This window comes from Balaenoptera borealis (genome assembly GCF_965194805.1).
Source record: "Balaenoptera borealis genome assembly, chromosome: 3".
NCBI lineage: Eukaryota > Metazoa > Chordata > Mammalia > Artiodactyla > Balaenopteridae > Balaenoptera > Balaenoptera borealis.
Window position 1 is genome coordinate 44,494,828 of NC_138866.1, and position 15,476 is coordinate 44,510,303.

A 15,476-nucleotide genomic window follows, 5' to 3' on the forward strand; every position below is an offset into this window, starting at 1 on the left:
GACAAATAATTTTCGTGACAGACACTGCTAGGATACACACACACACACACCACTATAATATATATACAAATGTGTGTGTGTGTGTGTTTACACAGTAGGCCCTTGGTACCTACAGAGGATTGGTTCCAGGACATGCCCCCACCAACGGATAGCAAAATCCACGGATGCTCAAGCCCTCTATACAAAAGGCAAAGTACAGTTGGACCTCCAAATCTGTGGATGCAGAGGGCTGACTGTATATGCTAAAAAACTTTATATATTTAAAAAATCTCAACAAGTCCTTACAATAACAATACCATGTTAGTTCTGTTCACCAATTCAATTCAACTGATGGCGTATCTGAGGCTCACTAACTCCCACTGTCACATAAATAATAAGCGGTGGCACGTGGATCAGATCTCAGACCTACCTATAGCCCAAACCCCACTCTTTACACTAAGCTTCACCAGTAAAGCCACAAAGCTGCCCCCATCCTGTTAGGTTCTTAACACATCTTTTAAAATTCATGCAATCCCCTCCCAACCTTCCAGCCTCCCAAATAATAAGTAACCAAATAATAAGATTGTCTCCCAGGGTGAGATTCCATCTGAGCGATGAAGGGTGCACACCTAGGGCTTTGATTTAATTCTCTTGCACTAAACTGATTAAGTGCAGAGCAGTTTAGAATCTTTTATAATTTTATTAGATTAGATCATTAGATTTCAGAGATGAAATGAATGGAAGCCTGACCTGAAACTAAAACAGCCAAATCCAGCTGCATGGAAGGTTCCTCAGGGCTAGCTTTCAGGACTCAAACACTCAATAATACTGCAAAGCATGACACTCTGAACAACAAGGATAAAATTTCGATATTAAAATAACTTTTATGGTGCCAGGAAATACAGTGACATGCTTTTGTCTTGAAGCAACATGCTTTTGCTTTAGTGAAACCGTAGATTATCGATTCTCAGACTCGGGAACACTGTCCTAATGGATTTGGTCTCGAGTTATATTATTACTACAGCCATTAACTCATGCAACTAAAAGCAAATGACTTCACCTCCTTGGGCCTTATCTCCCTTGAACCTTTCCCGAAGAATTTAGAAAAATGAGGGTGTTCAATTAAGAAAACATTTGAGTCCACACGTAAAAGGCACAGTAAAATGGAATGTGTAGCTGCTTCTTATGCTTCTTGCTGGATTCCCGGGGTCAGAATTCCTTGGGCAAAGCCAGTTTTGTAATATTTCAACAGACACAAAAATAGCATCAGGTGCATATCACACCTGGCTCAGTCCTGAGATGGTCATTCTTCTCTATCTCTATACTCGTTCTTGAGGTCCTATAAAATGTTCAAAACCAGCCACATGCAGTTCTCTCCCAGGCCTCTAATTTCTAGCCCTAATTCCTCATCCTGTCCTGAATTTTATATCTCCAGTTAACCATGGAATATCTCTACTTGGATATAAAAAATTAATAATCCAAGCACTGCTTTGCCACCCTCCTCTCCCAGTTTCTCCTTCCATCCGTGGTACCAGGGTCTCCAGGCTCAGAACCTCATCCTTTCTCACCTCCCACATCAGATCAGTCACCATGTCCTGCTCATTTTTGTTGCTATTGATAGCTCCCTTTTTACTTCTTTAGTTCCACTCTTAATCCAGGACTCTTTACCTTATCTCTAACTTTTTGGCAGTTGCCTTCCACCTCATCCAGATTCCTCTGATTTTTCTCTATATTATTCTACACATAGATCCATAAGAAAGAACTCTCCTCTTGACTGTCATATAAACTCTGATTTCCAGGGCTTCCCTGGTGGCGCAGTGGTTGAGAATCCACCTGCCAATGCAGGGGACACGGGTTCGAGCCCTGGTCCAGGAAGATCCCACATGCCGCGGAGTTAACTAAGCCCGTGCACCACAACTACTGAGCCTGTGCTCTAGAGCTCGTGAGCCACAACTACTGAAGCCCGCGTGCCTAGAGCCCGTGCTCCGCAACAAGAGAAGCTACAGCAATGAGAAGCCCATGCACCACAACAAAGAGTAGCCCCCGCTCTCCACAACTAGAGAAAGCCCGCACACAGCAACGAAGACCCAACACAGCCAAAAATAAATAAAATAAACACAACACAACTCTGATTTCCATTATGGGGCCTTGCTCTTTTATCTGTTCTCCCTACTCCATTACCCCCACAAGCTTCTTCTGCATGTTACAACCTTAACATGGGCCCTGTCCTCCAGACAAGCTTATTTGTGTTCTGGCTCCAATATACTGCTTGCTTGTTCCTATTATTGGTATTCCAAAAGAATTAAGTGAATCAAAGAATGGATGGATGGATACACAGAATGGGTGTATATGCCCAAACCTGAACTCTCCTCTACTATCTCTGTCCCTCACCACAATAATCAGAGCAAAATACATTCATAAAGTCTTTGGAAATGGATCATCTTCACAGATTGCTGCTACTCAGAATTGGTGTTATTCTTCCCTGGGTTTCTGTCTCAGACACATGATTTGCAGTTTCACGTGTCTGTGTTCTCCTTCCTTGTGGCAGAGATTGCTAGCTCTTTACCAAACCCAGTTCCTCTTCTTGTATATAACTGGGCATATAACTGGACTACATTTCCCAGCCTCCTTTGCAGTTGGCTAGGTGTAGCCATATAACTACTGGACGATGGAATGTGAGTGAAAGCAATGCGGGCCACTTCCAGGCTGTGGAAGCTTAAGACCAGGTTGTACCTCTCCATGCTTCTTTTTCTGTTTCCTCTGGGGTGGGGAAAAGCAAAGAGCAAGTGGCTTTGGGAGTCAGGTGTTGAAGGTTGCAGAGTTGCCACCAGCCTGGGCCCCCAAAGAGGAGAGTTAGACACTAACCTGGAACATTTCCCTGGATGCGAGCATAAAAACTTCTGTATTTCTGGGGCCACTGAAATTTTGCTGGATCTTGTTACAACAGCTCAGCCCTCTCTAAATAATTCATTCCTCAACTGGATCACCAGTGCCCTGATGAGTTGCAGCAGCATAAGCAGTCAGGACTACACCGGGATGTGAATCAGAGCTGCGGAAACACCTCGAGTAGGACTAGATAATCCAGCTGAAGGTACAAAGGAAGGCGGACTAGGCTGAGCTTTGGGATTCCTCATAAGTGTGGATGTAGGCTGAATCACGGACAAGGAAGAAGGCATTTTAGAAGAATTAATGTGTGATCAGTGCTGGAGACTGTTGAGGCAGAAGCTTGGAGAATGGGTTAAAATAGCACCAGGGATCATTCTCACTGGGTTTGGTTCTACTGCTAAGTTTGTAAAGAACATTGGGCTCTGTTCTAGAAGAGCTTAGGCTTTTCTTCTAATCATACCTGGTAAATCTTTTGGAGTCTTATTTCTGCAGGTTCATGATTACTTCCTTATCTGTGCCATCTCCCAGGGATAGCACAAGGTTGGATTGAAATAAAGTCTTCTGAGTCCCTACAACAGGATGGGCTAGAGTCCTGAAAGCTGGGTTTTGGGGCAGGGCTTAAACTCCATTCACATTGCCAGGACAGCTCAGGCCAGGCGAAGTGGCAGAAGGCTAAAGAAACTGTTCTGGACCTCTGGATTAGACCCCCTTCCAGAGGATTGAGGGTACATAGGAAGATCTGAGGCTGGTGAAGGGGTGCACTGGAGAAGCATTTTGGCATTGTGCCAAGGCAGAGGAGAAAGCAATGGAAGTAGGATGGGTCTTTAGGTCACTAAGGAACAGAAATTTGTAGATTTCAGGTTCATTCATTGGAAAAACAATTATACAACATCTTTTAAGTTCCAGGAACTACAGATGTAGAATTTTGATGCTATGTAAGCATCTAAAGAAGCAGTGTACCCATTTTTTTAATAAAGCCAAATGGAAACCAAGAGCAGAGTGTATGGCCATATCTCTCCACCACAAGGTCTTCCTTTGTTGAAACTGTTGAAATTTTATACAAGTGTTTCGACTGGGCTACTTTGAAGTCCCCATCTTGAACAGTCCATGGGTAGGAAGGGGATGAGGTAGGGAAAAGCAGCAGCACAGGTAAAAGCCACGATCTATGGGTAAGAGGCATCCCCAACCAGGATGTCAAGGTGTAATGATCAGCATAAGAGTCTCTAATGTGACAGCTGGAAGAGCGGCAGATCAGAGAGCTAAGAGTTGCTCTTGAATGAAGAGTCTTCTTACTGCAGGAACTTGATTAGCAACATGAAATCCAGACTGGGCTGATGGACAACAGCATTCCCTGGTCAAAAAGCCAGGGGTGCTGATGTCCTCAGACCAAAGCTGGAATTCCAGTTTTAATGACAAAGCCTTGGCTCTCCAAGTCAGAAGCTAGGCAGACATTTGTCTGGAAGTTAAGAAAGAAGACAGGGGCTTCCCTGGTGGCGCAGTGGTTAAGAATCTGCCTGCCAAAGCAAGGGACACGGGTTCGAGCCCTGGTCTGGGAAGATCCCACATGCCGCGGAGCAACTAAGCCCGTGCGCCACAACTGCTGAGCCTGTGCGTCTGGAGCCTGTGCGTCTGGAGCCTGTGCTCCACAACGGGAGAGGCCGTGACAGTGAGAGGCCCACGCACCGCGATGAAGAGTGGCCCCCGCTCGCCACAGCTGGAGAAAGCCCTCGCACAGAAACGAAGACCCAACACAGCCAAAAATAAATTAATTAATTAATTAATTAATTAAAAAAAAATAAGCCTGAAAATATTAAAAAAAAAAAAAAGAAAGAAGACAAAGAAGGGTCATTACATGTGACCAGAGCCAGCACAAAAGGATGCTTGTTTCCCTCCAACTGTTATTGGGTCTCAAGTGAAGCCTTTCTTGCCAGCAATGTTCCCGCAAGATCAAGTCATTCAGTTCCGTAACGAGCTTTTGTCAGGTTATAACTCATGGCCCATACTGAATTTAGATGCTCTATACCTACAGTGTGAAGAGACATCTTAGATCCCCCAAATTTGTGTGACTAAGGCCAATGATGCTTTCTTCACTTCTAGAAAAACATGCTCTCGGGAAAGGAATCATTAAACTCAACCACTCAAGGGGAAGTGACTTTGATAATATGATATAGTGTTCATTCTAGGGATGTTTATACTTTAACCAGCCATGAGAAGTCTTCATCTTAAAGAGTCAATCAACCAGGTTGAAGAACTGGGAGATCAACATAAGTCTAATAACTAAGCTCTCCCACATGTTCACCTTTCACCAGATGGGCATATGCAGGGAAGGGTTGAGGTGAGGATTTGTGGGATTTTATTGACTGAGAAGAGCAGTGAAATAGAAGTTAAGGACGAGGGTCTATTCCCACCTTCAAGAGTAAATAGCTGTAGGACAATGTCCAAGCCATTTAGCCTTTTTGTAACATATTCTGCATAAAATAAGAATAACAATACTTTTTGCTCTTACATGGGTATTATGAGGATCTAATGAAGTGATAGGTGTGGATAATTTTACTAAATACATATGAACACAAAACATATTATTGTGCTAATGTTGCCAGCATGGGAGTGTGTGTGTGTGTGAATTTGTTAAACAGCAATGTGGAAAGTAACACAATACTTTATACTTTACACAATACTTTACAATAATAATTCTCAGCTTGTACCCCACCCAAGCAGCAGAAGGTGACTCTTCCCATCAAGGAAACAAAACACACACAGATGTACTGAGACACGGAACATGCATGCAGGACAGCGAACTCAGGTTAGAGAGAGAGCTGCCAGGCCAAGGAACAGATCAAAGTTAACCCATGATAAATGAATAAAATAGTCAGACAGGGATTGATTGAATCTATGCTGGTAATTTTTTAAAAATAGCCTTCCACAAAAATAACTGACAAAATCTTGCTATTGGGTTGGCCAAAAATGTTCGTTCGGGTTTTTCCATAACATCTTACAGAAAAACCCAAACGAACTTTTTTGGTCAACCCAATACTTAAAGCAAACTTTAGAAAGCAGAAATAGGAATAACCCACAGATATCAGCAAGTGATTTGAAACAAGGATGCTAATTCCAGGGCAGACAGCCTGGTGAGGTGTGATGGACACCAGGAGTATGATTCGTGGCCTAAAATAAAGTGTAATTAAGGAATGGGTGCCTTATCAGATTCACTAGCTGACTACTCCAGAGAAGGATGGCCACAGCTGTGCCATCCATGGTGTGAGATAAGCAGCATTCACAGCCTGCTTTGGTGCCACCACAGTGCCAGGTTGGAGCACTGACAGCCAGGACCTGGGGCTCGAGGATGAACCTAAAAGGAGGGGGCAGTGGAGATGCCCCAATGTGCCTGAGAATACAACTTCCCTTCAGCAGTACTGTGAGTTTATTCCTCCCCAGATGAAGGTTGGCTGGGGTCCCAGTGATTTCCTGGGAGGGGCTGCCCCAGACACTATGGAGACCCTCATTCCTTAGTGCACACCAGGCTGGTGTGGTCTCAGGAAGCACAGTGCTTGTGTATTACAAGAGAACAACTCTCCATTTTAGAGTTAAAGAGAAACTTAAGGAAGTGAGTGACTGCTTTCCATAGCCTGCTTGCACCCTGCATGTGCTTCACAACTTTAAAAGCAACTGGAAGGCAAAAAGTTAATAATAGTTAAACATTCAGACAGAGTTGGAAATGGATTACTTTTGTTCCTTAGAATCTGTGTAGCCAGCTTATGTCTTTCTTTAGCAAGGGATGAGGGACCACAGAAATTGCAAAAGAAAGCTTCTAGAGAGCAGTACTTGGCGAGCTGTAATACGTTTACTTATGAATTAGCCTTTAATCAACAGATTTAATATTAATTAATAATTCATAAGCTGCCTTTGCATAGAAATGACATAATTATGTCTCTGATTCAACCCAAAGTGTCCACTGAAGAATGTGTAAAATGTTAATTAGTAGTGAAAGGCAGTTAGGAAAAAAATTCTTTTAATTATGTAATAATGCTCATTACAATGGGTAATCAACAAAGCCGCCAAATTAGTCCTCTGGTGGCATTTTTCTACATATAGCAAATAAACTTTTGTTTGAAGAAAATGTGTGTTTGAATAGACCGATTTTGAATTGCCTTCCTGAAAGGAGCAGCAGTAAATCCCAGAAACAGTTAGAAATGATCTCGTAATCTTTCAATTCTGTGAGCCAATAAAGATGGGTCAGATAAAGGAAGGAAAAAAGTCCCAAGTATTCCTCCAATAGTTGAACAAATGCTCAAAACTTCCCCTGATTTGAACCAATGTGATATTATCTTTTGGAGACCTCAGCTGTTTCTGAAAGAGTTCAGGTAGCAGAAGCATTATTATAAACAGGGTATTAATGCAGCACCTATTGAATACAGAACATCAAAGAAAGAGAAAATGTGATCCCTGCCTTTTATTGATAAGACCTCAAAAACTGAGTCTCCATGCATCCTACATGTGTGAGCTCCATGGCCAAGAACTCACCAAACACATTTTCATGAGCAAAGATGCAACTTCATCCATCATTCATCATTGACTCATTCATTCATTCTGCAAAAACGTATTGATTGCTTTCCGTTTTCAGGCCCAGTGCCAGAACCACAAAGATGGCCAAAGCATGACTTCTGTCCCCACAGAGCTCTCGGAAGTAGTTTGAGGAGTAGATTTGAGGTCTGAAAATCAAAGCATCCTAGACTCCCATACATTGTAGCCCCATCCTCACCACATCATAGCCATGTGAAGTTGGGCAAATAACTTCCCTGAGGCTCAGTTTCCTCATCTACAGGAGGATGATCTTATCTACTTTGTGGGGTTCTTTAAAGGTTTCAGTGGGTTAATAACGTAAAATGCTCAGCCTGTGCATGGCAGAAGACAATGCACAAAGACTGCCTCTTCCCTATCCTTCACGTCTTGGGTGGTGGTGGTTTGTCAGCTTCAGCTGAATTTAATACACCTTATGATATAAAGACATTTACGGAATGTCTACGGAACTTAATTCAAATTAACCAACATTTGTATGGTGCTGCCCTAGATGCAGGGAATATAAAGGGGAAAGCTCTAATCCCTCCTTGCCAGGAGTGTCAAACCTATTTCTCCTTGTCTTGGGCCTTGAGCCCGCACTTTCCACCCATCCTACTTGTCCTCATCCCTCCTAGGACTTTGCCTCTATTAGGTTGTCATCTGTGATCAGTTCTCTAGTCCTGAATGCATCTCTCTGGCCACTTTCATTCCTCCTCTCCGCAAACCCCCAGGTCCTGACCTCTGCTGCCCATCAGAACCTCTGCTCAGGCCTGCAGAGGCCAGACTCATAATGCCCCTGCAGGGGCTCAGGTCAGACTGTCCTAACCCCAGTGAAGAGAGTGGAAATTCACTCCCTCCCCCACCTTACCATAGTCCTTTCCATCACGAAGCAAAAGAACACAGCTCTGCAGACCCTGGCGCTCCAGCCGGGAGCAGGAAGTACAACCCTTTGGTCATCCCACTCTGGCTCAGCCTCTGAGGGTCCCCTTCCAGCTCACTCCCACCAAACAAGTGCCCAGTTGGCCCTGGAAGAGTTGCAGAGCCTTCAGGCTCACCTCCAGATGAGTGCAGAGCTCCAGCAACTGAGTGGGGGCGACTGAGAGGTCTTGGGCACTTTCTGATATTCAGTGGCTCAGAGTGCCTGGGCCACAGAGGGTGCTTAATACGTGTAGAATGTACAAATGCATGAATCTGACATGTAGGCCACCTGCTGTCTACCAGCCTATCCCAAAGCTGGGTATGACCAGAGCTTAATCACCCAGCTTAAGCAGACTTTCTGAGACCCACTCTGCCAGGAGGCTGTCAACTGTCAGACTTCACGGCTCTAGCAGAGGCACTGATACATCCTGGGGCATGTGAGTCCATGACAAATGCCTAGACCCTGAACTGGAATGAGATGAGTCTGCCATGGTGGACATGGTCCAGGCTGGATCAGGGATCCATCCAGGAGCAGCTTGCCCAGGCTGAAATGTATGAATCCATGCCTAGAGTAAGCAACCGACGCTGCTGAGATATCCGTACCATGGTTTCCTGCTGCCAGGACATCCTTAGTTTAAAAAGGAGGGTCACAGCAATCCCACTACTGGGCATATACCCTGAGAAAATCATAATTCAAAAAGATACGTGTACCACAATGTTCATTGCAGCACTATTTACAATAGCCAGGTCATGGAAGCAACCTAAATGTCCATCGACAGATGAATGGATAAAGAAGATGTGGCACATATATACAATGGAATATTACTCAGCCATAAAAAGGAATGAAACTGAGTTGTTTGTAATGAGGTGGATGGACCTAGAGTCTGTCATACAGAGTGCAGTAAGTCAGAAAGAGAAAAACAAATACCGTATGCTAACGCACATATATGGAATCTAAAAAAAAACGGTACTGATGAACCTACTGGCAGGGCAGGAATAAAGACGCAGATGTAGAGAACAGACTTGAGGACACGGGGTGGGAAAGGGAAGCTGGGACGAAGTGAGAGAGTAGCACTGACACATATACACTACCAAATGTAAAATAGATAGCTAGTGGGAAGCAGCTGCATCACACGGGGAGATCAGCTCGGTGCTCTGTGACCACCTAGAGGGGTGGGATAGGGAGGGTGGGAGGGAGGCTCAAGAGGAAGGGGATATGGGGATATAGATATATACTTATAGCTGATTCACTTTGTTATACAGCAGAAACTAACACAACATTGTAAAGCAATTATACTCTATTAAAGATATTAAATTCAAAAAAAATACAAAGGAGGGTCAGGGACTGTGCATAAAAACCAGGAGATGGGCACGAGCCCAGGGCAAGTGCAGAAATACTCTGAGGTTTGTTAGATCTCAGCCAGTTCTTCTACTTGCCCTCCTCACCCAGAAATTGCTTTTTTTAATGGATATAATAAACAGTGAAGAATAGATTGGATAGACAGACGAATGGATGGTGATGGATGGTGGTGGATGGATGGATGGATGGAGATACAGAGGGAGGGGGTTTTAATTCAAGATACTTTCCCAGAAGTATTAGCATTTCAAAAGAGAATATAAACCTTTACGATGGAAAAGCCTCTATATGGAAATCCATGGGACAGCCCAATTGCCAGCTACGTGGCAGCCAGCCCTCAGACACAGGTTTTCTAACTCCAAGTCATCATCCCAGGCTGCACTTATACATGGCATTATAGCCTTAGGGAAATAAATATGGATAATTAGCTACTCCTGCTTTTAAAAATTCATTCCAAGACACAAACCCTGCTATAGAACCAAAGTTGAGATAATAATTTGGGGACAATGATGACAGCATTCAGACAATTGAGACAGGAGGCAACACGATATTTTTTGACTCATAAAACCATTTTCCTATTACCCAAATCCAGTTTAAGTCCACACAACAGCTGCTGATGGTGCTGCGTAATTCCCTAGAGGTACCTCCTCCTGAAGAGAGAAATTTAAATCGCAGCATCAAATCCTGGTGAACTGTGGCCATCAGCAATGACCCTGAGGCTAATCAGATCTCCATTCTCTATAAGTAAAGATGCCCAGAAGTGCTGGATATGTTTGGGTGGCCTCCTCCTGGAGCTACATTCATTTTTAAGCTATAAAACCACAGCAACCATTTCTATAAAACTTGGATAATTCCAGTTTCTATGCTATTGTCTTTCATTAGGATGGCTCACATATCAAAACTAGCTGTAAAATATTAAATGAGCAGTAAGGACAGATTCTTCCAGGATAGCCTCCTCAGTGTTCACCCCTGGGGTCACTGCGGGTGCTGAGTTCCAGGCATGGCAATAGGAACATTTTTGCTGTCCCTCTATGATCACTAGCCATATGAACTTGGGATGCTGGTTGGCTCTGTAACTCAGATGTTAGCTGGAGTTTCACAGCTACTTCAGATCTAGATAAGATGGATTCACAACCTTTACCAAAGCCCAAAGCCCTGTCCGCAAAATTCCTCAGCTCCTCATAGGCTTATATTTCTATATCATCCTTGACCTTAAATTTCCTGCTTCTGCTGAAATTCTGTTTTTCGCTTGGCATCCCTTGATCTCATCTGGAATTGACCCAAACTTGGTACCCACTCTCCAAAATCCTCAGCTTCAAAACAAGTTCAAATAATTATTATTAACAACTAAGATTTATTGGGTGCTTACTGTATATCAGACTCTATCCAGAGCACTTATGTGTATGTTTTCATTTGATCATCCCAACAATACTTTAAAAAATATCCAGAATATTACCTGTAGCAGAATCAAGATTTGGGGATCACAGGAAAGTGGCATCACATTCTGCACAAAAGAAAAACAACTTACGATTGTCTTGGTCTGTCTGGCTTCCCTGGTCTTCAGTTTTTCACAGGCTCTATCTATCCCCTGTGGCAAGCCCTCCTTGCAACCTCATTTTATTGGCTTCTACTGTCTCCCATCATAAATTTCCTTCTCACTTATTCTGTCCGGTATTAGTCTAGGAATCTTATCTTATGCAGGGAAATCCTGCTTACTTAGAGCACCTATTTCCAAATTCTCATGTACGAAATGACTCTGGTGCTCAGCAGAACAAGGTGGTTCTCTCTGCACAGAGAGGACTTTCCTGAGAAGGTAGCTGGGATTATAAAAATCAGGTTTGGTTGATACTCGTGTTATGGTCCTTACTTCTTGTTATTATGACTGTAATCCCCAAGAAATCAAACCGAACATCAGGAATAGAACTGGACCCATTTGTGGACAATCACTTTTAAGATTCTTAGTTTCAATCTTTTGCATTGATAGTGCATTTTCATGTTCTAAATTCAAAGATTTCAAAGGATATATGGTGAGAAGGCTCCCTTCCACCCTGGTCCCCCAGCAAGTGAGTTCTTTTCCACTGAGGGGAATAAATTTTATCAATATTTTGCATATATTCTAGGGATACTTTAGGCGTCTACAAACACACCCTTTTAAATTTCAACCTTCCCCTTTTTATTACAATGGCTGTAAAATGGTAGCATGCCATGCCACTGTTAGGCACTTTGCTTTTCTCACTCAACAATAGCTCTCAGAGGTCATTCCACATCAGTATATAAAGAGTTCTTCATTCTTTGTTACAGCTGCATAGTATTCTCTTGAGTTCCATAATGTATACAAGCAGTCCCCAAAGGGGGGACATTTAGGTTGATTCCAATGTTCTGCTATTATAAACTATAGTTCAGTTAATAACTTACACATATATCATCTCACATATGTGCAAGGGAAATGGCTTTTGGAAAAAACAATCATGAGAGAAGTGCTGTAGAGAGAAACAGAACCTATCTACAAAGCTACACAGATGCAAAGCTACCAGGTCTCTTACACTTCACAAAAGAGGAGTGGCATCCAAGTGTGTTCCCTCAACTCCGTCCTCTCCCTTAGCATCTTCACTCATTTCCTGCTTCCCTCCAGTCTCAGAGGAAGGCCTGCTGCATCAATGATGTCTTTTTCCATCAGTTATCCTCCCTCTTTTGCTTGCTACCTCAATCCCTCCCTCTGAATTCGTTCCTTCCACTCGGCCTACAAATATGCTAAGTCTGCCAAGCTGAAAACAACCAACCAACCAACACTTCACTGACTATTATCTCTTGGTTGTCTAGTCCAGTTTTTTTAAGTTAGTATTTGTGGAGCACTCATTATGTGTCAAGCACTATTCTAAAATCTTTACATGGATTAACTCATTTAATCCCTGACAACCCTATAAGGAAGGTACAAAATTATCTTGTCCAGTTTTTGTTTTTGTTTTTAATGAGGAAATAGGCACAGAGAAGTTAGGTGACTTGCCCAAGGTCACACAGCTAGTATATGGCAGAGCCAGGGTTTGAACACAGTATCCTTGCTCCAGAGCTCACAAGCTTGATCACTACACTGCCCTTTGCCTGCACACTTCTCAACAGAGCCATCTCCATCAGTATGTCTGCTTCCCACCTCTGACTCACTCCTTAACCCTCCATTCTTACTTAACTAACTTCTACCCTTGTTATTCTACTTAAACTCTTTTGGAAAACTACCAGTGACTTCCTGAGAAGCAAACCTAAAGAATCTCATTTTACAAATGTTATTTTCTAGTCATTATGCCAAGCAAATAGAAAAACTACAAGACGACACAATTTTTACTCTCAAGGAGCGAAGAGTTTTGTACATTAGAAAATGCAATCACGACACAGTGTGACCTGTGTAAAAATATAAATGTGCACAATATACAGAAGAGTGTTTACCCCATCCTGAGTGGTCCAAACATGCTTTGTGAAAGAGATGGCACCTGAACAGCATTTTGAAGGGTGAATAAGAATTTTCCAAGCAGACAAAGGTAGAGAAAGTGTTCCAAAAAGATTGCAAAGGGCAGATACTGTTTGAAAGGCTCAGGTTCAATGTCGTGGGGAATAAGCAACAGTTGACTCTACGAAGATGGGAACAGGAGGGTGGAACTGATTGATAGAGGATGGGAGAAGGGGCTGGAGAGTCAAGAAGGGCCATAAACTCAGAAGAAATGAAAGCAAAAGTAAACAAATGGGACCTAGTTAGACTTACAAGCTCTTGCACAGCGAAGGAAACCACCAACAAAATGAAAAGATGACCTACAGAATGGGAGAAAATACTTGCAAATGATTAGACTAACAAAGGGTTAATATCCAAAATATACAAGCAGCTCATACAACTCAATATCAAACAAAAACAAAAACACATACACACACAATCCAATCAAAAAATGGGCAAAAGACATGAATAGACATTTTTCCAAAGAAAACATACAGATGGCTAACAGGCACATGAAAAAATGCTCAACATCCCTCATTATTAGAGAAATGCAAATCAAAACCACAATGAGGTATCACACTGGTGAGAATGGCTATCAACAAAAAGTCTACAAATAGCAAATGCTGGAGAGGGTGTTGAAAAAAGGGTACACGCCTACATTGTTGGTGGAGCCAACAGTGGAGCAGCCACTATGGAAAACAGTATGGAGGTTCCTTAAAAAAACAACTAAAAATAGAACTACCATATGATCCAGAAATTCCACTCCTGGGCATATTTCTGGAAAAAATGAAAACACTAATTCAAAAAGACACATGCCCCTCTATGTTCATAGCAGCACTATTTATAATAGCCAGGGCATGGAAGCAACCTAAGTGTCCATCAACAGATGACTGGATTAAGAAAATGTGGTATATATACACAATGGAATATTACTCAGCCATAAAAAGGAATGAAACACTGCCACTAGCAGAAATGTGGATGGACCTAGAAAATATTATGCTTAGTGAAATAAATCAGACAGAGAAAGACAATACAATGTGATATCACTGACATGTGGAATCTAAAAAATAATGCAAATGAATGTTTATACAAAACAGCAATAGACTCACAGACATAGAAAACAAACTTATGGTTACCAAAGGATAGGGGGGAGGAGGAACAAATGAGGGGTATGGTATTAACAAGATACTATACATAAAATAGATAAGCAACAAGGACTAACTGTACAGGGAACTATACCCAGTATCTTACAGTAACCTATTACAGAATATAATCTGCAAAAAAACTGAATCACTAAGCTGTATACCTGAAACTAACAAGAGGGAAGGAGCCAGCGCTACCTCAATCCTCCCTATTCAACTCAATCTCCCTTGGAACTCTTGTGCCTGCTATAAGCCTAGTTCATGCTCTTTTCATAACTGTTATAAAAATATCCTAACTGGTTTCTCCATCTCCATTCTCTCTCCTGCTAGTAGGACATATGTCCCATCCCTACTCAATTATTGCTATGATTTCCCATGGTCTTGTGAACCTGCTTTGATTCATATCTGGCATTTCAGACGTGGATTCATAATCTGAATCCAAGTCCCTTCTATCTTATCCTTAACCTGCTCCTCTCCCCACCCTCCATTCCAGTTCAACTGATCTCCCATTTCACCCTTATCCACTCCAAGAGCATTTCTACTGAACGTGCCCTCTCCATTTCCATTTCCCTACAGTATCTCCTCCAGGAATCCTTCTTCCTGGACCCGCACTCCTCCAGGAGCAACTCATTCCTCTTCTAGACTCATGTGGTGTTTTATCTGTACCTCCCTTTTGGTCTTTTTGGTAATATAGTTATTTGTGTATTTATTCAACATTCAACAAGCATTATTTAGAATCTATGATGTGCCAAGCCCTGTGCTAAGTGCTAAGTATACAGGGGTAACCAAAACAGGGTGCAGGGCAATTTCACACCCTAAGGAACATTTGACAGTATCTAGAGACATTTTTGGTTGTAACGATGTGGGAAAGAAGGTGCTATTGACATTGAGCAGATAGAGGCTAAGGATGATGCTGAACAGCCTGCAAGGCACACGACAGCCCTCACCCAGCAGAGAATGATCTGGCGCCAAATGTCAGAAGTGATGAGGTTGAGAGATCATGTACAAAATGCACAGGGGCGGGTGGGGGTGGGAACATCCTCCAAAACACCCAACATAGTGATTTGATAGATAGCGGCTCCTAAGTATTTTTAGGAATAAAAAATGGTACCCTTAGGATCTAGAAAAGGGATAAGTTTTAATTAGAAAAAGCAATAAG

General features: G+C 42.6%; 1 long non-coding RNA gene across 1 annotated transcript in view; it reads right to left on the reverse strand.

The window, feature by feature from the left end:
• Positions 1-15,476, reverse strand: part of LOC309626205 — a 254,462-nt gene that overhangs the window by 86,709 nt on the left and 152,277 nt on the right. Inside the window, exon 6 of the long non-coding RNA XR_014243020.1 lies at positions 11,154-11,201. This is a non-coding gene — a long non-coding RNA (uncharacterized lncRNA). The remainder of the gene's footprint in view (positions 1-11,153; positions 11,202-15,476) is intronic.